Here is a 27,803-nt window from a genome sequence, read left to right as displayed (position 1 = left end):
GCAGTTTTATTCACATTATGCCCCCTGCTACGTATATCCTCATCTTGTTAATGGAAGATGAATTACCATGTCTGTGCGTGGACTACATCTGCCAACCACACCCTCCGCACTTACCTACACTGTAGACACGCGACACCATATATTACTCAATTAGTCTGTAATGGTGTTTCTGACGGGTTTCTGCCCACCTAATATTTTATAAAAACGCCCGTTTATCTTATTATAGTATGAAGGTGGAAGAACAACGTGAAGAATGCACCGATTTCATTTTCAACCACACTGCCGTGGTAAATCACTGCTAGTGCAACCACCTCCCCTTTGCAATGTCGAGCCTAGATTTTCATCAAAGGAACAGCACATTCGGCAAACCACCAAACTAGTCACTATTACAGCCGTTGTACGGGTATTCTATGCTCAAACGTAAATACCCATACTCTTGACCTTACATTTTAATTTTGTACGCGTATGTATCCATTTCTGTGGCACTGTTTTCTCCAGCAACCTCGCAGTGGAAGCGCTGCAAACCCGTGACGTCACAACTGTATCTGACTGTATGCAGAATGTTCCGGCGAGCGCGTGCTCTGAGCACATGGAAAAGGGGGTTGAGATTTAGCGACTATGTGAAGTGCAACCAGAAAGCAATACCTGTACACCTCAAAGGAATATAATTTTACCACCACGCAAACAAAGAAAAATGGGTAAGGACTTTATTTATTTCCCTGTCCAATTATGCCTTATCTATTCATGCTGTTTGATGTCATAGCCTACACATTAGCTTATGGAAATACTCTGTTACCCAGGTAGAATACATTGATGGTAATAAAGGTCATACGTTTGATTGTCCAAAGAGGCTTTGAATGTGTTATCCGCGTTGTTAATGCGTTTTAATGTCAAGTGATTGGATGCAATAAAAAAAAAAAATTGTTTATTAGCTAAGCTAACAAGCTACATTGCTGAAATGATATCTTGATGTAGCCTACTTGCAGAACATCCTTTATCCTCCTTCATATTTATCAATTGAACAAAGACATCCAACATGTGTATTTTTATGACTTTTGATCAATTGATTTAAAGTTCTAATCTAGACATTTGAGCAAGTGATATGATATTGAGATCTTGAGCTTGTGCATCTTTTATAAACATATTGATTCCATGAGGCAGTACCAGTATCTTGCTAGTCAAACCATTTGTATTCAAATGGCAATGCACATTACATAACTTAAATTTATAGTTATGTCCCTCATTGCTGACCTCTCCCATCTCATAGCCTAAATTGATTTTTTATATAGGCCTAATGCAAAATAGCTGTCTTAGAATAGATTTCCCTACACTCCTTATGTTACAAAACAGGTCTAACAAAGAGGTTTGGAACATTCATATTGTTAACATTTGACCATGTGCTCTCTGCCCTTAAAGCAGTCTGTGCTCTGTTTCGGAAAGCTGACAGGTTTTTGTGCTTGTCATGATATGTTTGTATGTACAAACTATTATATTGATCTTATAGTAGCCCATTATTATATAATATAATGTGCAGCGCTTCATTCGAGCTACATCAGTGCTGAGTTTGAGTCTGTGCAGGAGTATAGATTGGACTGTTCACCTAATACCCTCCTCAATCTGTATTTTTATTACGATGAGATTATATCTTACTTTTGTTGTGACTATTTAATGCAACATAAAGGATCATGCAACATTGATTTTTTTGCAGCTTGTGAGGTCCTTGTTCTGTTGTGAACAGCCTCTTGTTTGTCTGACCATGTCACAATAATAAAGCTCTTATCGCTGTACGTAAACACATATCTCGTCGACTGATCCGAGTATAGAACTCCCACGATTATTTATCCTCCGTAACAGCTGGATAACATGTTTTGCCATCAAACACTAATGTCCATTCTGATGTGATAGGTCCTCAAACAGTGAGCAGATTTCTGGAGAGCAGAGAGTTAATGCCTCTTCCCCATCTATGTGTAGGATATGTCTCTGCGTCTGCACCCCCCCAAAAAAAAAAAAGGTTAGATGTTAGGGTCATATTTCAGGTCTGACCATCAGGAGGGAGTCACATCAACACGGCAATCAGACATGTTTGTCAATTGCCACCTCAAAATTTTCAGGGTGCAAACCAAACAAACCAAAATGAATCTGATGAGATTGCTGATCTCAGTTTTACATCTATGAGGAAACAGATTTAAATATCCATGGTCCTCCTTTAACTTTTTGGCATTTGACTTTCCAAATCCAAGCAAACTGTCTTCAGAACTCTGCACTTTTCATAATGTCCGTCTTTGTAAAACCCAGTCTCTGAGACAAGCAAAGTTGGTTGGTAGAGAACGGTGGCCAGCAGACTGTAGCGTAGGTGGTTGAAAGGACATTCATGGCACAGTAAATGCAACTACACAGTGCTTCTCAGTCTCCCAGTTTCAGCCTCTCAGTCTCCAGCTGAAACCTAAATAAATCAGAGCTGTTAGCCTAGCGCCATGCCAAGTCACGGCACAGGCACATACACACACACACACACATATACACACCTACACTGCACACACATATACTGTGCACACATGGCCCATTTCGATCTGCTCAGACACATGTGAACAACAGCCCGGCTGTTTCTTGTTCTTTGGATGGCGCTATGCAGGTTACGTAATCTGCCTGTTTTTGGAGCGGAGATTCATGCTGAGCAAAACCTAGTGGCAGATGTATCCACATAGACATGACAGAGCCCTGTCTGGTGCCTCCCTCTCTCTGCACACATGCATTTGCACACACACACACACACACAGGCATACACACACACAGACATACACACACACAGGCATATACACACACAGGCACACACACACAGGCACACACACACATGCATACACACACACACAGGCACACACAAACATGCAACACCCTGCTGGCCTGATTTTACCTCCAGTCTTCACCTCATTTCCTGCTGACATCATGCTCCTACCTGCAAGTTATGTGTAGCCACAACTGTCACTTTTATTTTTGCCCTGCTTTTCACATGTTGTTTTCAGAGTCTGCAAATTTATTTCTAATTTTCTTTGTTTTCTGACATGACATCTACACAATACATTTTCTCCACCTTTTGGCTTGCTGTCATTCCTTCGCATTTGGAATCCCCCTTTTCATTTCTTTTCTTTTTTTTATCCCCAATGTGCTTTTTTCTCTTTTTTCTCACTCTTTCGCATTCCCCGCACTCCCTCAATCCTTCGCTTTCCATCAGACTGCGTCTGTGTTTTCTTTGGCCTGCGTTGGCCGACGGTGTCCGGCTGCCAAGTGCTCTCCTGCACAATGTAGCTTGGTCTGTGAGCTGGAGCCAGAGAGGCGCAGTCAGCGCTTAGGAAAATAGAGTTGTGGAAAAAGCCAAGAGGCTGCCCTGATTTAAGCACTTAAAGAGTCAAACTTTCAGTGGATCAGTGGCCAAGCGCTCCCCCTGGATGGCCTCATGGTCACAGGCGGAGAAATCTGAGCCTCCTTCAGCTTGTGCTGCTGTGTCGTCAAAGGCTCCTAAACACACACACACACACACACAAGCACACACTCTTGAACAGCTGTTCAGCAAATAACTTGCTGTTTTTTTTACACTCGCACTTAGAAGGAAGGATGATGTTCAGTGAGCCAGAGAGAAGCAAAACAAAAAGTTCTGCTTTTTTTAACGTCCACCCGTAGCATCATGGCTGTTTCTCTTACATAATTTCTTTGGAATAGCCCACAAATGTGATCCCATCAGTTCCCCGCTGTGCTATTAAAACACAGCTGAGAGAACCTAAACTGTTGGCTAAAGTTTTATTTACAAAACCCAATAAATCAGTGTTTGGAAAATACTGCTGCCACACAGAATACTCTCATATATCATAATACCACCCCCCCCCCTCAGATTGTCCTTTGTATTGTTTCAATATGTTTTGTTGCATTATTCATGAAGAGCGTTCAGTAAAATCAGTGGTTCTAATTCAGAATTTCAGAGTTATGTCATTGTCTCCAGATACTGACATGTAGTTTCAGCAAACTACAGGACTATTGCACTATTCCAAGTACTATGGATAAAAATAGACTACTCCATAAAGCAGTGTTTCTAATGTAGAAATAACAATTACCAAAAAATGGGCAATGAATTTGAATCTTATTGTCATCATATACAGGAAATATAAATAATAAAATACAGGAGGTTATTCCCAAACAAAAGTAAACATAAAATGTATATTTACTAATGTAATTGTTTTAGTGAAGTAGTAGTAGAATATGAGCATGCAATACATTGCTATACAGGACACTTGGCCCTCAAATGTTTGATAAATAAGGCGAAAAGATTTGTTCAAATGTGTAGAGAAAGGGTTGGCATTGGAAGTTATTTGCCAAGGTCTGTTATAGGTATATATGTTTTCAGTTATCATTTACAATTCATTTACAGAGTTTTTTTTATAATACTTTGTAACATGCTTCACTATAGCTTAAATGTTGTTTACCTCTTTTATTGTATTTTTGTTATAGTAGGAGACTTTATTTGTAATTCATTTTTTGGTCCGCTTCTTAATATTGAAATCCAATGCTATGTGTCATGTCTCAGTTGTAACCAAAAAAGGCAAGGCCATTTTGTTGTGTCTCGCCCCTCAGAGAGACTCAACAGACGAGCATTCGAGCTCATAAAGCATGTCCACCAACAAATTACACCAGCAGGTCTTCAACTCCGCCGCTCTAACAATGCTTTCAAAGGAATGAGGATTCTGAGAGTCGGAAGATATTTTATCTCCTCCATGCACTCGAGGTCCACACACTCCCCAACTCGAATTCCGAGCAAGTCTGGAATGTGGTGGAAGGATTTAAACAAAAACACCAGTCTTTAGACGAGAGAGTGTGTGTGTGTCGGGTGGGTGGGTAGTTTCCAGGCTTTCCCTGTTTACACTGTTGTATCAGGGCCTGTTATTAGTCAGAGTTGTTAATGCTCCCTCAGCCCCAAATGAGAGGGTGTTGTGAGGTGTAGGGGGATGGGGAGATCTCAGGATGACTGATAAATGCAGACTGCCGTGCCGGGCGGTCACAGGCACGTCGGGGGTATTACGTAACGGCTCACTACCACTCCACCCCACCCCCCCTAAATACTGCCAAGTCTGGCCAAAGGCACATTGCTCTGCACTTTCAGATGGGAGGAGAGGTTGCTTTTCAGTCTTTACAAAAAGGGAAGTGAGGGATATGCCAGAAAGTGAAACCTAAGAGGTTCTGTTTTTGTTGTCAGTGAAAAGGTTGACGCTAGTGACTTGCGAAGGGATGGGGGGAGAGTGAGAACAAGTAGTGGCATCAAAGGAGGGGGGGCGCTCTGATCGATCTGAAGTTACCCAGGGCTCCAGATTTACTTTCTACATTGGTTGCGCTGGTGTGCCCTATTTTTTCATTTAGGTGCACCCAAAGGTTTTCACAACACCCCAATAATAGGTACTCTTCTTCTCTACAGTTATCTCTTCCTGACTGTCTCTTGCTGCTTCAGCTGCCACAGCATTGAAGCCTGGAGATGTATACAAAGTAATTGAGTATCTAATCACCAATCAATTTCCCTACGTGTGTTTTTTAAGTTTCTGTTTTCTCCTCTGGTCTAGGCTGTAAACAGGACTATCAAAATAACGTGAAAAAAGCACTCCCAAGCTTTTTCTCATAATGCATATATTTTATTGGACCATGTTTGCTAACACAAACGTGTTAGTGGGCATGATAAATGATTGATTTTAAATTGCTAAATTTACCAAAACATGAATAAAAATATTTTTGAAGGTTTCTGTGTCAGAGTATGGTGGATGACAACCTATAAAACTGAGTCAGTCAGTGGATGTCAGTGCATCTCAGGGTCAGACATACCCTTCTGTGACGACCTGTGTCGTGTCTTAACCTTCTACATCAAAGGTTAAACTGATTCAAATAGTTATCACTTGTGTGAAAAATCTATCTCTTCAATGATAAGAGGATGGATATCAGCAAAATACTGTCAGAATTCAATCCAAACACACAATCCATTAATTGTCTCCCTTTGGTTAGATGAGTTAGGATGTCTGATTTCTGCTCTCTGTGATCCTGTAAATTACAGGGCCACTTAAATGGCTTCTACGTTTTTGTAAATGAGTAAATCAGGTGACTGTCACTGTCAATGGATTTAGCGTGCAGCTGCTGCAGAGATTCCGTCCTCTGACAGCAAATGCATCAGAGGGGCATGGGTGTTAGGCTTGTGAAAATAAGGGGATAGCATGGGTGGACCAAACAGCTGATACGCCCTGACAGACCCCTGACAAATGGTGCAGTAACAGCAATGCCTTATGTAATTCAGACACAGTAAATTGACTGTCCAGGCTGATTTAATGTTTTTCTTTTTTTCATTGGACTTGTTAATAGAAATAGAGGCTCCAACAGTGCCTTAGATCTCCTGGCTGTGGCTGTACGTGCATTCTTCAGGCTCAGTCTTTTTTCCCTTCATCTTCACTGGTAGGGTTGTATGGAAACATGGTATTTAGAATCAGATGGAAGAGACCTTTTTTCTAACAACACAACAGGCTCATAGGGCTAGAAGCAACTCAAACTCCACACACTTCCTCGTAACACCCAATAAAAGTCTAAAGGGATCAAACATTTTTATCTCTAGAGGCTTGACTGTGGGTAAGGGAAGGGGGTGTGTGGGGAGTTATGATGGAGAGGGGTGGCATGTGGTTGTCTGAGCGGGCTGGGTGTCTGTGTTGCTAAGGGCACAGGAGGGGCCTGAAAGCATGCCAGGCAGGCGAAGGCATGGTTGCGTGCTGGCATCACTGATCCCTGCGCTAGCGTGCTGTGTTCACTGGCTTAGCTCTAAAGCTTCACTCACATTCAAGACCGAGAAGCTGCTTTTTTGATTGTTGTTGATGTTCACTGGGTCATGGAGAGAATTAAATATGTGTGTGGTGGTGGTGGGAGGGGCTGTGGAGAGAGATAGGGCTGGGGTTGGGGTGACCCAAGAAGGCTTGAAGCGCACTGCCAGCAGTTGGGGAAACAGATATGACGGAGCAAGTCAAGGAGGGTGAATGGGCCGTCAAACATGCGTCGGGACAGCTGAACCTCTTGCTCTGCGGTGTCACTCTCCCATACAGAGAAAGGGACGGTGGGCCAGCCACTGAATGACTCACTGCGGAGTCATTGCATCAAGAGGAGAGAGTCGGCAGCTGCCAGGCTCTTTAAAATAAAAGAAAGAAAAGACGAGAGATGAGGTGAGAAGGAGAAGGCGATGAGAAGAAAAGGACTTGGCGACCTGAATGGGATGGCTCTCCCGCTGCCCCATTTTCCAGGTTTGGCTTGTGAGTGAGTCATTGCTACTACAAACAGCGTGTTTGTTTTCCAGCCAGTTCACCTCCTGCCAGGAAAAAAAAAAAAGACTCACTGGCTGATTCATGCCATGAGAGCTGTACAACTGACCCACATACATGTAATGCCACTGAGAGCAGAAATAAACAAGGGGCAGGGAGATGTTTAAAAGGAAACAATCCCTTGGGTCCCATGACTGAGATTAGAGGCAGCGCAGATGACCTTTGAGCGTAGTATGACCGATGACTGTGCACAAGGTGCCCCAGGACTGAGCCACTTTTCAAACCACAAACAAAGCTGCCGTTGAATGTTTTGGAAGAATGACAAGGGCCAGATTGTTTAATTGAAAGATCAACAAGTTTGTGAATAAGTGACTTTTTACAAACACACACACACACACACATAAGCAGTCTCTCATGTGGAGTCAACCAACTGAGGAGTAATTTAAGATTTGCTTGAGGCCTCTCTGGCAAATGCAGATTGTGACAGGGAAAATAACTGTTTTGGTAATCTGTGTGGTTCATTAGTGAAAAGATTATAAGTAAAAGATGACAACATAAGACACGCTTGACTTTCTCTCCTGCCCGCGACCTTCTTTCAGGCCCCTGTAGTTATCGCTGATACTGATTCTGTTAATTATTTTTGTTATTAATTATCCTTTGCTTAAAAAAAACACCATGGGAAATTAAACTTCCCACCGTGTCAGCATGAAATTCATTCATCCTCAGGTAATGACACACAGGGCATTCATTTGTTTGTTTTCTCCTGGAGAGAATGATCCATCACAACAATGAAATATTAACATTCCTCCTTTAGAGTAATACGAGCAAGGGGGGCAACAGCTTTCTCCTTCACTTTTGGATTAGATGTCGGAGGTTACCTCCCTGTCCCTTGCTCTCTCTCTCTCTCTCCTTCCCCCTCTCTCTAACCCTGGGTTAATTGGGCTGATTAACAGCCAGCTTCAGTAACTCAATGCAGTGGCGGATGTTGCTCTTTGAAATAGGGGAAGCTGTCATAAAATCAGTTAATTATTCATTAGTATTATTAGGCTACCATGTGGGCTAAAGTTACCCAGATCTCCCAAACCCAGTTTAAACCTACAGACATGGCCAACAGTCAGCTACATAATCACAGCACTTCCAGTCAGCCTGCTCAACAGGGAAGTTAAAAAGAACGGTTATTTGATTGCCTAATTGTCTGGGTTATTTCTCTGTGACTTTTAAACTTGAACTGAATCTGGTCTTGGCATTGATCTGCCTTGTTGTTTTATTCAAAGTCTTTTGTAAGGAAAACCATCAAATTACTTAAAAATCAGATAGGCTAAACAACATTCTCATTGTCTAGTTGCCACTTTACACAGCTTGAAAGCTAGCTTGCTAGATTCCCCCTCTTGACATCTAAAACATCTTAAATACACACACACTTTACAATTATTTACAATAAATACCTCACCAGAGACTCTGAGCTTCTATGGAAATTAGGTTTGTAAAGCATTTAAAGCAAGCAAGTTTAGCTTTTCTGCACTGAAAAAAATAAATTTGAAGCTGCACTTCAATGAGTTTCAATGGGCCATGCTGCCACATGATTATTAAGGGGTAATCACTACAACTAGGGAAATTACTACAACCCCAAATCAGAAAAAGTTGGGACGTTGTATAAAATGTGAATTAAAAAAAGAAGGTCATAATCTGCTAATTTAATCTGGTAATAATCAAAAAATGTAGTTGCAAGGACACAGACAACATATCAAATGTTGAAAATGACAAATTTGACTATTTCATGGAACATGTTAATTTTGAATTTGATACAAGCACCATGTTTCAAAAAAAGTTGGGACGGGGGTAACAAGATGCTGGAAAAGAAGACAAGAAGGAATGTTTCACAACTAATAAGGGTAACTGGTCGCACGATTGGCATTCCAGAGAGGCAGGGTGTCTTAGAAGTAAAGATGTAGGGGTATTCATCACTCTGTGTAAACCTGTGTGCACAAATGATGAAATCTTAAATTGTCTCCAGTTTGTTACCATCTGATACTTTCTTACGGATTTAAATTCTGGCTATCTTAAATCTCCTTGTTACCATTATATCTCGTGAACAAACTCTTTGCATAAACTGTTGTTGCTCGAGGCTTTGGATTATCGGACTCTATAACCTTGATCGCCAAACTTTTCTGTCAAACGTTAATGTTAAACGTTAAGCCAGTATCAAGGGCTGCAAATAATACCGGGCCAAGGAAACGATATCTGGAAGAAGAAAGCATCAAATTCCTTCTAACGCCTCTCAAAACTAGTGACTCAATATAAAAGTGAGATCTTCTCAGATTACTTACCCGCTACCTGTGTTCGAAGTTATCAAGGAACTGCACGATATCGCTGTTGCTAGCCAACTAGCAAACAAACGCTTAAAAACAGTTGACACCGGGCGAGCCCTCGCCCCGACACGATGCCTCCCCTCAGCTGTGCACCAGGCTGCGACTCATGCGCCTTCTCAGCGAAAAAGATAGTGGAACTCGAAGCCAGAATAGCGACCCTCCATCAGATTGAGAAGGATGAACAGTTCCTCGACACCATTCTCTCCGTAAGTAACGCGTTACCTCTCTTACACACACAAAATGCCAGATGCCCTGATTTCACTCTGTCCTCCAATACTTTAACCATGCCATGCACTAATGCAACTTCTGTCCCTGTTGCCTCTCCCCGGCCTCTGCTGAGAACCAAGCCTGCTCTGCTGGCCAGCTCCACTCCACACCAGCCTGAGCCATGGCGTAGAAGCAAGCATCACAAGCACGGCAGACGGTCCGGACGGCACTCAGGCCCAGCCCAACCTATACGACTGGAAAATCGCTATGCCATTCTGACCGAGGATGAGGAGCCCCTCCAGCCCCGAGACAACCATCCTGGTCCCTCCTCAAAGTCGGCGCCCCCCCGACCCCCTCCTCCCCGGACCTCATCAACCTCCACCCTGGTCATCGGCAGTTCCATGGTTAGAGACCTCTGCATTCCCCCATCATGTAGCGGTCCCTCCAAGGTCTACTGCTTCCCTGGTGCCAAGGTCCTTGACATCCAGCAGAAACTCCCAAGCATCCTGGCCCGCCACACCAAGGTCAACAACATCATCGTACACGTGGGCACGAACGACATCAGAGATAAGCAGTCAGTAGCACTGCAGGAAAACTACAAAACTCTCATCACCACTCTGATGGGCACAGAAAAACGCTTTGTCATCTCTGGGCCTCTCCCTACCTACAGAAAAGGTGCTGAGAGATGGTCCAGACTGTTCGATCTCCACACCTGGCTCAAACGCTACTGCGCTTCCCTAAGCATCCCCTATGTCAACAACTGGGGCTTGTTCTGGGAGAGGCCCAGTATGCTGAAGCGTGATGGTCTCCACCCAAACCAACATGGAGCCAGGCTACTCTCTGACAACATAGCGTCCACACTGAGACATTGACATTCTGTAGAAAATATTACAGATTCACGCCCCCCAGGTATTGATTTGAATGGCATTATACATGTGGATGAGTCTGAGAATGTTTTCTGCAGGGTAACATACAATACTACTACCATAGATCAAGCTGTGTCATGCAATAGCATGACTTATGCTTATAGTTCTATTCCAACGTTGATTTCTACCCAACGTATAGTAAAAAGAAAAGACAAATTTAAAACTAGAAACCTAACAAATATTCTTTCCATACCTCAGCATATTCCTCAAAAGCCAGAGGCATTTTCAGCTAACATGGGTTTACTAAATATAGGTGCACTTACTACCAAAACCTTTGCAATCAATGATTTTATTAGTGAAAAAAAAATTGATTTTCTGTTTCTTGTTGAAACCTGGTTGACTTCAGACAGCGAAGCTGTTCTTGTTGAGACTTGTCCCCAAATTATAATTTCTTCCACTCAATTAGACAAGGCAAACGAGGTGGTGGAATTGCCTCCATTCTCTCAAACAAATATAGTTGCACACGAGTCAACTTTTGGCGAATTCGGCCTTTGAGTATATTGCCCCTCACTCTGAAGGCTGACCCAGCTGTACTTCTATTAACCTTATACCGCCCTCCTAAACTATGGACTGGCTTTCTCGACCAGTTTTCTGAACTTATGTCGCCATCATCACTAGCTATGATCGGATAATTGTAAATGGCGACTTCAATATTCATGTCAATAAGACAACTGATGCTAAAGCCAGTAAGTTCCTTAATGTGTTGGACAGTTTAGAGCTAAAGCAGCATGTTACAGGACCCACCCACAACCTTGGCAACACCCTCGATCTAGTAATTTCCAGAGGGATAGAAGTCACAGACTTATCAGTAAATGATATAAATATGTTTGATCATCATTGTGTATCTTTTAATATTGTACTACATACTCCAAAAATTCATCCCGAAATTGCAATCAAATCGCGACTCTTGGACATTAGAGCAGAACAGCAGTTCATAGCTCTTATAGACTCCATAAATTTAGATATTTTACATCATCCCATTGATCAAATGGTAGAGGCTCTTAATCGTGAATTAGGCTCTGCTTGACAGAGTGGCACCCTTAAAGACTAAAAAAAAAGGCCCTGTAGCAAACTGACACCTTGGATGAACGAAAATATCCATGATCTAAAAAGATCATGTAGGAAAGCTGAGAGAACATGGAGAAAAACTAAGTTACAGGTTCACCGTGCCATTCTAAAAGAAAAAAAATTGCAAATTATAATAGAGCTATTCGAATGAGAGGAGGAACCACTTCTCTAAGGTAATTGCTGAAAACAGTGGAAACTCTAGGGTGTTGTTCTCTACCATTGATAGGCTATTGCATCAAACACCTTTTGATACACTCAGTCAGGCATCCTCTCTAAGATGCTAAGAATTTGCAGACTTCTTCAAAAACAAAGTCATTTCTATAAGGGAGGCTATTGGTAACACAAGTAATATGTTTGATAGTACACCCAAAAACAGCCCCCAAAATTAAGGTCCTTTAGCACTATTACTCAATCTGAGCTTGGTAAAATTATAACTCAAACCGGCTCCTCAACATGTGTTTTAGATCCAATCCCTACTACATTCCTCAAAAAAGTATATGATGGCTTAGCTCCCTTTTTTTTTTATTTTATAAATACCTCATTAGAAACAGGTATATTTCCAACTGCTTTTAAAACCGCTGTTGTGAAACCTTTACTTAAAAAGTCAAAACTTGACCATACCAATCTGAGCAACTACAGGCCTATATCAAATCTATCGTTTTTGAGCAAAGTACTTGAAAAAGTTGTTTGCAATCAGTTAAATACCTTCCTCAACGAAAACAGTATCCTTGAAAAATTCCAATCAGGTTTTAGATCAAATCACAGCACAGAAACGGCTCTAGTAAAGATAGTCAATGATCTCAGACTAGCTACCGACTCAAACAAAGTCTCAATCCTTATTCTTCTGGATTTGAGTGCGGCATTTGACACCATTGATCATAGCATCCTAATTCACCAGCCTTGCAAAGTGGGTGGGTCTCTCTGATAATGCTCTAAACTGGTTTCAAACCTACATTACTGGCAGAGATTTTTATATCAGTCTAGGAGATCATGTATCTGAAAAACATGACTTGCCTTTTGGTGTGGCCCAGGGGGAGCTGCCTTGGTCCCCTGCTATTTTCTCTATATATGCTTCCATTGGGAAACGCCATAAGTCAGCATAATGTAAACTTCCACAGCTACGCAGATGATACCCAATTGTATCTTTCTGTGGAGCCAACTAACCCAGATGGCCTTTGCTCCCTCACTGCATGCCTAACCTCCATTAATCAGTGGATGAGCAAAAACTTTTTGAAACTAAATGATGACAAAACAGAGGTACTTCTGGTTGGACCAAAACTAAAGCGAGATATTATTCTTAGTAATCTGGGGAACTTGGCACACCAGGTCAAACCAAAAGTAACAAGCCTCGTGTCATCTTAGATGCAGAGTTAAGTTTTAAGCCCCATATCAGTAAAGTTACTCAGACAGCCTATTTCCACTTGAGAAACATTGCCAAAGTGCGGCCCTTTTTAACTCAACAAGATGCAGAAAAACTAATTCACGCCTTTATCACTAGCAGGTTAGACTACTGCAATGCACTTTTCACTGGTCTTCCCAAAAACATCTAAAGAAATTGGCACTCATACAGAACTCTGCGGCTAGACTTTTAACTAAGACTAAGAAGAGAGAACACATCACCCCTGTGTTGGCTGAACTGCACTGGCTCCCTATTTCCTATAGAATTGATTTTAAGGTTATGTTAATTACTTACAAAGCTCTGAATGGCATAGCACCTTCATATATCTCTGAGCTTTTAATATCTTATCAACCACAAAGGAAACTTAGATCATCCAATTCTAATCTTTTAATCGTACCCAAAGTGCTCCACAAACAAAGTGGAGAAGCTGCGTTTATCCATTATGCCCCCAAACTATGGAACACCCTGCCTCTGTACATCAAGCAGGCGAGTTCAGTAAATATTTTTAAAAAAGATCTGAAAACATACCTGTACAGGAAAGCTTTTAGTTAACTCATCTTATCCTGTAGACTACATTTTCAGATTATTCTACATCTGCTACTATTGGAGGGCGCAGCCAGCCAGAAGCAGATGGGCTCCCCCTATTAAGTCAGGTTCTGCTCAAGGTTTCTTCCTGGAATATGGGAGTTTTTCCTTGCCACAGTTGCCATATGCCATATGGGGTTAAGGCTGCCAGTCTTGTTTTCTATATTTTTGGGGGTAAGAAAGGGTTAAGGCTGCCAGTCTTATTGTGTTACGCTTCATTTTCTATATTTTTCTGTGATATGTTGCTGAGTATAACATAAACAGGGAAAAAGAAAAAAATTTGATTGATAATGACTGACTGACTATTAAGTTCCAACCTATCCAACTTGTTTTAGTGTTACATCTATGACATTTGATATGTTGTTTATGTCCTTTTTCCTGCTGAAATGGGTAAAGCACTTTGAGCTGCATTCTGTGTATGAAAGGTGCAGTTTTGATAAATAAATAAATCCTGTTTGTAAATATTTTAATGACAAACTTTTTTTGTCATTTTATTATCCACACAATATTTTCGTGGAAAACTTATTTTGTTATTTTGGCCTTGCTTCCACCCGGCATTGTTTTAGTAAATCGGTAACTTTTGAAAACTGGTTCCAAGGTGGGATTTGAAAACCCTCTTTTCGTCGTGCCTTGTGACCACCCGAAAACGGCGTTTTAGTGACGACATAGGCCCACACAACATTTGACACTTAAACCCAGCTGCCACACTCGACTTGAGTCATTATAGCATTGTCTAGCAATACTAGTTTTCATGCCTGACATTACCTACGATTACACAGTAAATATTACAGACGGGTGCTGCGCAGAGCCAATAGCTTATCATGACTTGGTGAACAGTTTTTTCCCTATGTGTTTTCTCGATACATGCTACTATCAGTGATTGACGCGAGTCAGATGTTATTATGGAAGTTTATTGGAAGAATTTGTGCGTAGTGCCGGCGTCATTCATTTCTTTCACGTCTTACAACATAAATAAATGCATACATAGTCTAGTGAAGTCAGAAAGTGAAGTTGCGAATGCACAATTTGATGCAGGCAAAAAGTATCGACTGTTAGTAACGAAGGCAGGCTAAATGGCATTATAGCAATATTACAAATGTGGCGACGGAATAGCTTAGAACTTGGGTATGCCTACTAGCATTTAGTATCCTAGCTTATGTACTTGCAGTGACAACAATGTGAATCGCGGACCAAAGGAAGCAAATTATATTATTTGTCTGCGTTCACCAATAGACTGGACTGAACCCTTTACAAACCGTAAACATGAACTTTATTAGTTTTACAGTCGAAAACTGAATTGTGCTCAGGAATGCTTTATTCACGCGACTGCTTTGGAGAATGCATAGACTGAAATAACTTAGAGAATTCTATATTCTATAAAATAGTGAATCGTGAAATCATATGCACCGCCACAGCGACATCTACTTGCCTGGCATATGCACTACAGCATTTTTGCCCGTTTTCACCTCTTCGCGAGGACGCAAGAACTTTTTCAAAGGGGTTGTGAAAGGTGTGAAGACGGTAAGAAACAATAACGCTGCCGTTGTTGTGTTATTGTTTCAATACAGCGTTATTGTTTCTTACCGTCTTCACACCTTTCACAACCCCTTTGAAAAAGTTCTTGCGTCCTCGCGAAGAGGTGAAAACGGGCAAAAATGCTGTAGTGCATATGCCAGGCAAGTAGATGTCGCTGTCCCACATACTCAACGCACCCGACCAGTAGCGCGACAATGTGACGTCACAGAAGCGCCGTAACCATTTATACTCGCGCGTGGTGGTCGCGACACTAGTTGCAATATTCTCCTGAACAGAGGTGTCGCTGTTGTGAAAAGACTAACGCTAACTACGTTACACAGCAGAAGAAGCTGCAGTAAGAAACACTAGTAGCAGAGAATGCCTAATAAGGGGAGAACCTTCACTCTCGGAACTCTTCCGGGGTGGTACTGCATCTAGGGGCACTCGCGGGCGAGTCCAGAATGAATGGAGGTCTATCGAGCTGTACCCCTCAAAATCCACTTTTCTCGGGATATAATTTTTTTTTCAAGTAATTTGAATATTGTATTCGAAAGGGGAGGTAAAGACAATACACTTGGTTGAGTATTATATTTTTTAAAGTCACTTAATTGTTCTAAAAAGCCTTTCAAACGTGTCAATGACGCCATTCATTAGCATGATCATAGCATAGCATAGCATCAATGCTAGCGTGTTATGGGCAACAACGAATTCAACCTGTAAGAAAACGAAGGACATGACTCGGATTATTTCACTTTTGATTGATAATCCATATCCATTTTGCGAAAAATAAAATAAAATCTGAGGGTTTCAGTTGTTAAATAGGTGAAAACAATAAATGTAGCCATGTAGCTCCATAGGACCCCATGTATTTTGGACTCGCCCGCGATCGCCATCTAGGTTAACTCTGGTGAACTGCAGCCAAATTCGGTTTGTATGGGATTAATAGAGAGTGGGGAGGCTCTCCGTAGACGGGCTCTGCTAGTAGCTAGCCTCTGTGATGGTACTTCAGACTTTGGTTGCTACTATTCACAACTACCATCATCATTATCATCTAGTTTCCAAGGTGTGTGCACAGGTAGATAGATAGATAGATAGATAGATAGATAGATACTTTAGTCATCCCAAGGGAAATTTTAATAATTTAAACAGTTTAGTTAGCTGGCTAGCTAGCTAGCAGCTGGCTGAGTTTGTGTAATTTCCTGAAGTGGAAAGAGATTAGATATCGTTAGAAATAGAAATAGATATCCTTTGTTTGAAAATAAATCGTTTCTATTCTTTCCTCTTAATTCCATGTGTTGCAACTCTCACTGGTAACTTTGTTAACTTATCCAGCAAACTATTAAAAATTCAATGACTGTAACAAAACACTGCAACTCGCTTGCCCTTGAACTAGTCCATCTTCCTGTTTCCGCCTTGTCGCTACTGTCTGAAAAAAAAATGAGTGGTGCTCTACCGCAGTGCTACCCGGCCAAAACCCTGGCGCGCCAGAGAGATCTACGTCATTTTGACGTCACGTTGTCGCGCTACCGGTCGGGTGCGTCAGGTATGTAGAAGCCTTTAGAGTAGCTGTCTTGCTGTGCCCATGCCCTAATAGGTGGGTTGGATCTTAGAGGTATTCAAATGTGGATGCGTCTTGTAAAACTAGATGTACCGCATAGTGGTACAAAATATGACCGCCGCTCAGTCCTGTACATCCATTCCGCGAAAATAAATCATATTAATGAATTTGTCTCCATCTTCTACTCCATCCCCCACTTGAAACTTTTGTGTATGCTTGTTTGGAATGTGTGTTTGCGGGCCGCACACAAAGTAGCCTACTGGCGCTGCAAAGGTGAATAGATTTGTAGCACTTGCCAAAAAAATTGTAGCATTGTTATAAAACCTTACAATGCTAAAACCTAAAAAAATATCTAAACAATCACAAGTAGGGCAGTTCATCACAGTCCATTAGAAATGTGTATGAACTAGACTGTTTATACACATTTTAACGGGCCAAGTTGAAGAACTACTGTCCGTTATTGTTTGTGAAAATAATATGCTGATTCATGTTCCCTTGCAGTTTGCAACAATGAGGTTTCGCCAGACCAAGCTCAATCGTTTATCGAAAAGGAATCGCCGGCAATTCAGGCTGAGTTCACCCAGCCTTGTCCATGGTAGGCGCCCGATAGAAATATTGTTTAATTTTGCGATTGAGATATCCACGACTGGCCCCCCCGCGCGTGTTTCGCCCCGGTTTCAGAGCTATTCTAAAATGCAAAAATGCATAGAGGGAGTTATGACAAAACCGTGACTGTTAAAAAACTATAAGCTATATAAGGTAGGCCCTATGCTAGGCCTACTACACAACATAAATTGTCACTAGGCTATGCTGGCGACCCAAATAAAATCTCCTTTGGGAACCAATGGCTTACAGTTGCGGACTTAAGCTGTCACCTCTTGGCGAAAAGTTAATATAAGTAGTAATACATTTCACGCAGCTGTGTGAATCACGGAAAGCGACACTTCTAAATGGAACCCAACCCACTGTACAGTAGCTCAAGGTCTGTGGCTAAAGCAGCCATAAGATAGATAGATAGATAGATAGATAGATAGATAGATAGATACTTTATTGATCCCAATGGGGAAATTCAAGGGTCTCAGTAGCATACAGACATCACACACAACATGCACTTACAGCAGAAATGTAAACATAAGTATAAACATATAACTAAACTCCACTGTACAATAAAGACAGTAGAAGATAAGAAAGATAAGAAAACTAACAAAACTAAATACTAAATACACTATATAAATGAAATTAAGAAAGTCCAATGTGCTTGAGGGTGATCAAGCAGAAGATGTTTGTAGTGACAGGGCAGGGACTGGTAAGGTGCTAAAGGGAGTGAGTGTCATGGTGAAGGTGCAAAAGTAGTCCAACCATAGTCCTTTAGTTATGTGTGCATGGCAAGGTGCTCAAGAGAGTGAGTGTCATGGTGAAGGTGCAAAAAGTAGTCCAACATTAGTCCAACAGTGCAAGAGTAAGGTCTAGAGACCAGCATAAATAATATGGACAAATAGGAGAGTAAAGTATAATGTAGACAAGGTAAAATAAAAAACCATAACTATAATGAAAGCGTTATCATTGTTTGGATACTTCACACACACATGTTTTTTAATCGCATAGACAACTACTACCAAGCTGGAATCAAAGCACATCGACTCCCCTCTCACACCCTAAACTCGCACTTCGAACAAACAAAAAACGTCTCAGTCTCACGGTATAGCCATAGGCAAAACTGTATTGGACCGGTGTAATGTTGGTACTAAATCATCCATCGCAAAGAATGATTTTTGTAGCACGTGCAACAAATATGTGTAGGTACAGCCCTGCCCTGGATACATCTCTCAATGTGCGCTCTAAAACATTTGGTTTAAATGGAGATGTAGATCACGGATGCGTTAATAAATCTACATTGCAGCGAGTTGACACAAATTATTCACTTTGACGAATTTATGTAGTTTCAGTCCTAGTTACTTTACTTTGAGCCATGCTCTTCTTTACTTGAATCACCTTTGAAAATAGAGGATTGAAGTAGCCTATATGGGTGTTTGGGAATGAACGCTGACTCAGATGCTTTTTGAGACTTTGAGCTAAATGTCCCAGCCCGGTGTTTAGGATGCATCATAGACAGGTTATCTTTCAGGTAGCCTATACATTAGAAAACCATCACATAGCGAACGTGTTGTGGCTAACTCACTTAGCTCCTGTTAGTAGCCTAGGTTATGGTCATAAGCAAATGAGATGACAATCAAAAGATGCAATTTGTGCTGTTATCAATTGTCTTGGTAGCCTATAACTGCATTTATGGTTTTCTACAAACACATCAATAATCAAATTGGCCTCCATCACTCCACCAATGCTAACGGTAACATTATTTTACCTACTCTAGGCTATTGATATAATTTAAGATTAACGTAGCCTACCTGCAGTAAAAACCAAGCATGTCCGACAAACATTCTCAGATTTGTTTCGGCTTCAAGAAGAAATGGGAATTACATGTCATGCAGAAATCATCCTACCCTTATTAGACGTTCCCTGCGGTAAACTACAGTCTTGTCCTTGTAGGAAGAGTAGTGTCTTTCCAACCCACTTTAGATTAACTTCCAACAAAATTACGTCTCACTGCAACGATGCGCCATCTGGTGGACAAACGACTACGTGACTCCAATACTGGAAATGCAGCCAAATTATTATGATGAATATTTGGTTTTCCTTTAATCCTACTGAATTTGTAATTATGTATTGGCCGTTGTAATTGCCGATACTGATGGTATGTGCGTGCCTGTGTGTGTGTGTGCGTGTGTATATGTGTGCACCACCATCTACAGGCCAATGAGTGTACAGTCACTAAAGGTATACATAACTTAATTTTTTTAGACCCCCCCATGGATAAAATGGTGCAGTTCTGAACATCTTAACTGAAGAGAGGGGCGATTAAAGCAGAATGATATTGCATTTTCATTTTGCAATCCCTATATGACCGCTTTGCGGCGGTCATAATAAAACCTCCTTTGATCTGGATTCATTCAATTACATACCTCCTCAACTCGCACTTTAAAGAGGTTTTGAAAGGTTTGTTTTCTTTCTTTCTTTCTTTCTTTCTTTCTTTCTTTAAATTGCATGGTTGTGACAGAGTGAGTGGAGAGAGAAGTCACTTTTACCTGAAACTGGACAGGGAGTCTAAAAGCAGATAAAGATGGGAACCCAGCCCAGTTTTTGGCATTGCCACAGCTGAGAGGTGACAGGCGCTCTCTCTCTCTCTATCTCGTCTTCTTTCTCTCATTCAGCTTTTGCTTCTCTCTTCCACTGAGATCCCTGTGCACACTTTCACTATCCCACCCTCCCCGTTCTCTCTTCGTTTCCATCTGGTGTGGATACATTGAGGCCTATTTTAAAGGGCTTTGGACCAAGTGTGACAGCAGTTGGCATTAGAGGCTGTTCCACTGTCAAATGGTGTCAGACAGGACACCAGGCAAGTGTCGGGGGAGCCACCTCGTTGACAGCCTTTCACACCTGAACCTGGCCACTCTTGCCAACTGTGGGCCATGCCGGAGCCTTGGCCCACAGCTCACCAACACCCCCCATCCATCTCACAACCCCCTTCCAGCTGTGCTTGTCGGTAGAGGTGAGGCTTGATTTCTGTCTGTTCACCACCCTGTGTGCCCCAGTGCGCATCTTCAGAAGAGGGCCCAGAGTGTAGAATCCATCAGCAGCTACTCCAAACACCAAGAGCAATGCCGTTTTTTTATGCCACCGGTTTATATTGAGCTTGAATGAATTGCGAAATGGAACGGGATGTTTTGGCATCATTAGTAAATGAGGATGAGTAATATTACAACTATTATGTCTTTAAGTCACACAACAGGGCTATAGTTCAGAAGTGGGCAGAGTAATATCTCTCTTCAAACACAGTGCAGTGGGATCATCTATCATGAGAGCGCAAATGTCCATAGGATGATTTATTGGGTAAACACTTACATATGGCAAAGCACTACTCCGCACACCCAGATAAAAAAGGGACAAAGTGGATTAGGAGTCAGAGATCCTCAGCCCCCACACACCATAGGATCTCAAGAAAGTAGCTGTAGATACCACTGTAGATACCAAAGTGTGGCTTAAAAACCAGCAAGACTTGAGGCCAGTTCAGCCAGTTCCCTCAAGTCTCTCGCACTCAGCAGACGCCCGTGGGTAGGCTGGAAGCAAAAGGGAACAGGATGCCTGCCATCTCCTTTGGGACTAACACTTTTGTGGGGGCGAAATGGACTTAGTGCATTAGTGTCCTGTCGGCTTTGAAGGGTGATGCTGTGATCTAACCCCCCCTCTCTGTTCCTCTCACTCACATTCAGCTCAGTTTGATGGCCCCCAGTGTAAAGCAATCGGAGATTGCCTGCCATCTGGAAAAACCGATAGGACCTCTGCTGATTCATATGGCTCCAGTTCACCCCCCACCCCCCATGTGTCTCTCTTTTTCTCCAGCTAACTTTCTGTCTTTTTTCTCTGTTGAAATGGGGTGTCTGTCTATCCGCTTGTGAATCCTGTACTTCCATGGTGGATACCCACCTTTTTCCACTAAACTCATCATAGCTGGCACTGAAATCTTTTTAGCTCCACTTTCTGCAACTGTTTGAGAGGTTGAGCATGATTGATGTCTACTTACTCACATATTTTCCCGCATCCCCACCCCAACACCTCGTTTCGATTGCAGCAAATTTCCCTTCATGGATGTGGCTGTGTTGCAACCAAATTGAACTTGTTGTCACTTACTAAATCTTGCCCAATTTGCAACGCAACTCACTTGAGTTAAATGATCTGTGTCTCTTTAAAAGAAGGATTACGAGTATAAACAGGTCATACTTTTCATTATACTAGTTAATTGAGGCTGTGGGTGGCTCTGATCATGGTGGGAAAAATCACTCCACCAGATTCTAGCCTTCATGAAAAATTGCTCAAAATATTTTGACCACTGCCAACATGTTTACTCTGCTCAGCAAACTCATGGGCCTAACCTTCAATTGCCAAACCTCAAGCAAATATTGACCCTGAGGGCTAGATCACAGTGTAAATCACCTTCTTTCTCTCTTCTGCCTTCGTAAATCCTCTCAGCACAACTTGTGTAGACGACAGTTGTGAAAACAGTCAAAAGGAGCATAACTGGAATAACAGAACTACAAGGGCAGGCACTTACAGCTACACAGCAAAACCCCTACCCCCACCATCTGCTGTAAAAGGGGTCAGGCTGAATTAGCATTTTAACAACCTTTAACGACTCTTGACGCCACTAGGGCTAGATTCAGCTTTGTCTACATGGGCTTCACTGGTCTTCAAGGTAAGATCTTCAGGCCTTTGTAAGCTGACCCTAATTCAGTGCACCAGGGTAGGGGCTGACCAGGTATTCCCCTCAGGTGAGGTAGAGTGTTTGGAGAAGATTTATTGGAATGTCTGCTGGACTCACCCTCAGGACATCTCACTTGAAATCTTCTCTCTGTGGTGACCATCCATCACTCCTCATTTGTACTGTCTTAACCTTTCCATCTGCTGACATAAGTCATCCAAATCAGGCTCATCACTTTTCAGCTTTCAGAGCTGCTAAAACTGACCAAGACTAATTGCTTTTATTCGTTTGCTTTTGGCTTTGAGCTCTAGAATCCATTTGGGTGAAGCTGGTTTCAAGTGTCTTATGTGGTGGCTATTTTTAATCAAAATGATACATAATGTTTCCCTTACTTGAGAATAAAATGACCCTGCCCCTTAAAGTCTTTTTTTTTTTACCTCAGATGATAGAAAGCCACAAGTCAAAGCTTAAAGGTTACTCAGCAGGGGCGAAACCCAGGGTCAGGATCTGAGGGATGGGCTTCAGTCTCAGAAGGTCTTCTCAGAGAGAGGTGTCAGCATGGATGAAAAAAGAACTGCAGGGGGTAAACTCAAAAACGAACGATGGGAAAAGTGAAGGAACAGAGAGTGAGATCAAGAGAGTCATGTGTCATGTCTTTTCCAACAGAAGTAGGTGCTGGTATTTTTACAAATGCTATGGCACAATAACTTGACAGCTTGCCACAACGTGGTTCTTGGGCCTTGTTGAGACCTGTCAGGGTCCATTGTTCTGTCAACAAGTGGCTGGAGAGGCTTGGAGCTCAGTCAATTTGCCCTGAAGGTTCTTTGACATAACTGTTCAAGATGGATGAGTCACATAGGAATGATTATGCTGTTAAATTACTGTATCATCCTGGCACACTAGGGTATTATTTGCAGGAATTCTTTAGAAATTGCCCTTTCTTAATCTAATCTAGTCTAGTCTAATCAAGTGATGACCAAGTAGAACAGGCTCTCTTTGCTTGCATGCTAGAGGGTAGATAGCCCTTTATTATTTTGTGTTAGCTACCATGAGGTTTTGGTCCATCATGCAATTTTCTATTGTGTGTGAGACGTGTCAGCCTCCCATGTGTGTGCGCTTGTTAGGCTCTATTTCAGAGAAGCATCAATTCAAACTATTCTCTTGAATTCAACCTATAATGTTCATCCTTTTAGTTATTTTTATTATAATAACTTATATTTATCAGATGCTATGGTGAACACACCAGTACAGATTCAATACTGAGATGTCTCATTAACTGTACTAAGCAATGGTATTGTCGATTGTCAAAATCTTGTCAAGCTTGGACAGGTTTTTACTAGAGAACCTCTCATTCCTTTTACTGTTTTTTTGGCCGTTTTACTTCTATATCAGGAAGACCAGCAAAGGATCAGCATTCAGTTAATGCTGAGTCACTCCAAGCAGTCTCTGTGCTGCTGTTGTCAGATTACAGTTTGTATGGTTGGTGCGGTGATGTTATGGTGGTCTCAGTCTGGCCTAACTGTAAAAGACAGTTAACACAAGGGATGGCCGATAATCACTGGTTAGCACAACGGACGCATGGACAGGAAACGTGACCTCTGTGTCATACAGGGGTTGAGAGATTGAGAGGGAGTAAGGGGTGAGGAGTGTTAAAGTATTTCCTAAGTTTGCTTTGTAGCATGTGACTTCTCAATCTGAACTTTATTGTGTATGATTGAGCGGATCATGGAAAGCTGATGAAAAATTGTTAAAGCGTTTGTCTTACTGCTAATATGCACAGGCTGAAACACATACACATACCCACACACAAGAGGCCTGATCCCCATTCATGTTGAATGAGAGACAGGATTGCACAGGGGGGAATAAGCCAGCGCTATAAGTGTGTTTAAACTGATTAAGGATTTACAGCAAGTCACTGTGGCAGCAGTCTTTACTAACAGGCTCTCTCTGTAGCCATGCCATTTCATGGCTTTCTCACTCCCTCCTTTTCCTCTTTTTATCTATCTCTCTCTGGCAACAGCCACAATAAACTCCAAACAACCAAATCCTTTGTTATCATATCAGTCAGCTTCAGTGTTTGAGCAAGCTTGCTTGTTTTATCCCAGAGGTTCTTAATTAGAAAATTAATTACATAATTCATGTCACTACTGCAACAACTATCTTCAATCAGATTGATATCAGCCCGTCACTTTGAAGGCACTGATCTTCGCTTTTTAATGCCCGCACAGGGTGCTGTGTATGCTAGGGCCCCATGAGCATTTTATGATCCAGAGTCTTTGGCTAATGCCCCCAAGCCAGACAGCTCCCAGCTCCCTTTGTCCTGAAAAGGAAGGTTGAAGTGGTGGAGAGGAGCGAAGGCGTGAGACGCGGTGGTCTGGCAGTCGTCACAGCGCCTCGGGGGAGGTGTTTTGTCTCAGACGTTCACTCAGCGCACCCGGCGTCCGCGCCACAGCCCCGTGCTCATCCCACTTTTTAAACAAACACCAGCACCCCGTGTAAATATTTGGCGCTCGGCTTTGGAGCGTTCAAAGGCGTCTGCGGAAAATGAATGAGGGGACCCGCATAGGCCGGGTCACCTCTGAGTAGAGGCGGCTTCAGGCGAGCGCTCAAACCCAAAGGATGGGTGGAGATAAATGACCTCGGAGCGAGAAGGCCCGCTGTGGGGACTAAATAAATTTCCCACAGCCCTTGATATAAACAAAGCTGTGCACTGCACTGCGGCGAACCTTGTGCTCTCGCTCGTACTTTTTTATTCCTCCCTTTCTCTCTCTTTAACTCTCTCTTTCTCTCTCTTTAACTCTCTCTTTCAAGTAATAGCCACCGCCTCATGGGATAACTCAAGCAGAGCCGCCCCAGTGAAAGAACAGGTTGTGTCAAGAAAAAGGTTGAACCCTGCCATTACGGATGAATGACATGATTTCAGTCAGCCAGTGTGTCTCTGTCAACTCCTGAAATCCCTCAAACAATGGACGGCATGAGGCTTCAGTGGAGGCTGCGCTGAGCTCACAGCAAACAAACTTCCCACATGGAGACATCTCCCTGAGCAGCCTGAGTGAAACGCCTCAGCGTGGGGACCGGGGGGGAGGAGAGAGGGCAGACCATTTAACACAGCTGGACTTTCACCCGGACGTCCAGGTCACAGGGAGGGAAAATGAGCCCTTTGCCTGTGGGCCAGAAAAGTGTGAAGTGTAAAAGTGTCTCATAACATAAACCACTTTGACTTCAGATGTTTGTGGGATGACAGGAGCTCTGTATCGTCTACTGAAGGTCACAGAGAAGAATGTGGGCGGCCAGACTGCGCTGAGCACCGGCTTTGATATTCTGACCCTCAGACCTTAAACACCATTTTGAACAGTCATCAGTCCTTGCTCTTAAGAAAGTCCTTGCTCTTAAGAAAGAGGTGTGGGTGCAAACAAAAAGACCAAAATCCAAAATGTTTTGCAAGTGAAATATTGCAGTACTCAAGTGCATCGATTCTTACACCCCTAGTTTTATGTAAGTTATATGTAATATAATTTCCTAAGTTATATGTAATCTTGAATTTCCCCTGGAGGATCAATAAAGTATCTATCTATCTATCTATCTATCTATCTATCTATATGGTCATTTGTCCACTTTTTGTTCACGTCCACAGACACACCTACACAGAGAGAGCAGATAGGAAAATAACTTCACCTGTGGTCTGCCACCCTTTTCTAGTGTGGGAGGTTGTTTATTAAGATGCTTGCTATGCCACTTCACATGGAAGACCACCTGTAGACGTTCCTGTGGAACCTTGCGGGGGCTTTGGGTATTTATACTCCTACTGCCCCCCTGACAGCTTGAACGCTATATAGAACTAGACTGTTAATTCCATTCATGCGGATATTTACAAATGTATGTGTGGGCCATTGTTCATAGTTTATTTTCCATAGCCGTGTCTTTTGAGAGGGCAGATGATATGCATAGGTTTTGAACCAGTTGCTCTGCTGAGTCATTTCTGGAATGCTCTCCTCAGGTTTCTTTGCAGAAATGAATGAACAGAGAAATATGCAGCAGATGTATTCACAAGAACAGACATGAGCATTTTCATTGTTTATATTATTTTGCTCTCGCTGGTGGTTTGAAACAGGCCATCAGAAAGCTTTGGGAGACTTCAAGGAAACCGCCGAAGTGAGGTGAATACTGAAAGACGCTCATATTATCTGGAGTGGCAGATGGTTTATTGACCAACCATACTGTCTGTCAGAAGAGCAGTTCTCTGGAAAGTCATATCGGCTCATAGGAACCCTCAGGCTGATCTGCATTGTTTGATAAACCACATCTCACTGTGCCAAGAAACATTCTGGAAAGACATGCATAGATTGCCTAACACCCAGTTCAGCATGTACAGTATCTTTATGGGAAAACTGTTCAGTGTTTTTTCCCCTTCATCATTATTGAATCACATGCTGTTCTGTTGGACTGCAATAACGAATATATGAAACACTTTGAGAGATAGCATAAGGCAAGCCATTCAGTTATGTATTACACATGGCGATATGAGAGAGCAGATATATTATGTGAAGTGTGACTTTATCATATGGCATAATGTTTCGCCTATGGCAGGGGGTTGAACGTTTCTTAGATTTTTGTCAGTAATATGCTCCTGATGTGCTCTCATTATTTGTGAATTCCACACTGAATTGGATGAAGCATGAATAGTATTGAAGTCATTTACCACTGGTGGATATGAACATCTCTTCCTCTTGCAGATAGAAAGATAAAGATAGATATATAGAGTACACAGACAGCTACTGTAGATAGATGGATAACTTTATTAACCCCCCAAAGGGTAATTGCAGTATATTTCCAGTCCAGTTCGAAGTGCAAAATTGGAAAAGTACATTTTTTCTGTCTCCTAATCTGTTGAAGCAACAATGGTGGCCTTCAGCAGAATGAATACCAGAGGCCACATGCCGACGCAAAGCAATGTCATGTGTTTATTGCATCTACGCAGGACATGCACTTAATGGCCGGACATGAGGATGAGATGAGACAGAGCGAGCGAGAGAGAGAGAGGCCTCCCTCATGGAGAGGGTCGGCTACGGGGGAGTGCACGAGTGGCCTCAGTGTTGCCTTTGGCTCCTGAATCACTGGACAAGTATTTGTGAGCGGTGGACAGCGTGGGCCTGTGAGATCATCTCCCTCCGGGGCGACATCATGAGATCTGCGTGATCACTTCCTCATTCATACCACTGAGGGGGATGTGGTAGCCTGGACTGCTCAGTATGTGTTAGTGCAGCCAGGATCCACAGAGGCTGGAGTAGAGTGTGTGTTCAGTCAGATGAATGAAAGAGTTTGTCTTGTCAGTTCAGATTCTCTGCTCAGATGTTTTATGCATTATTCTATTTGAACGTTTTACGATATCCCTTAAAAATGGGCATGACATCCAAAGGGCTTGTTTAATTAAATCCAGTTCAACAGATTAAGTTGCTGTTTGCTTTAACACCCTTAGTCCACGCATATCTGTCATAAGCCATAATATGTGATCAAACCCACCCATTAAAGACTTTTACACCTGA

At 42.3% G+C, this 27,803-nt stretch overlaps 1 long non-coding RNA gene across 1 annotated transcript; it reads left to right on the top strand.

The window, feature by feature from the left end:
• Window positions 1–385: 385 nt before the first annotated feature.
• Window positions 386–27,803, top strand: LOC125309039. Its single transcript, XR_007196049.1, has 2 exons — window positions 386–698; window positions 27,239–27,803. It is a non-coding gene; the product is annotated as an uncharacterized LOC125309039 (long non-coding RNA).

Source organism: Alosa alosa, chromosome 16, assembly GCF_017589495.1.
Source record: "Alosa alosa isolate M-15738 ecotype Scorff River chromosome 16, AALO_Geno_1.1, whole genome shotgun sequence".
Lineage (NCBI taxonomy): Eukaryota > Metazoa > Chordata > Actinopteri > Clupeiformes > Clupeidae > Alosa > Alosa alosa.
Note: the sequence above shows the minus strand (reverse complement) of the source record. Positions and strands in the feature narration are given on the sequence as shown.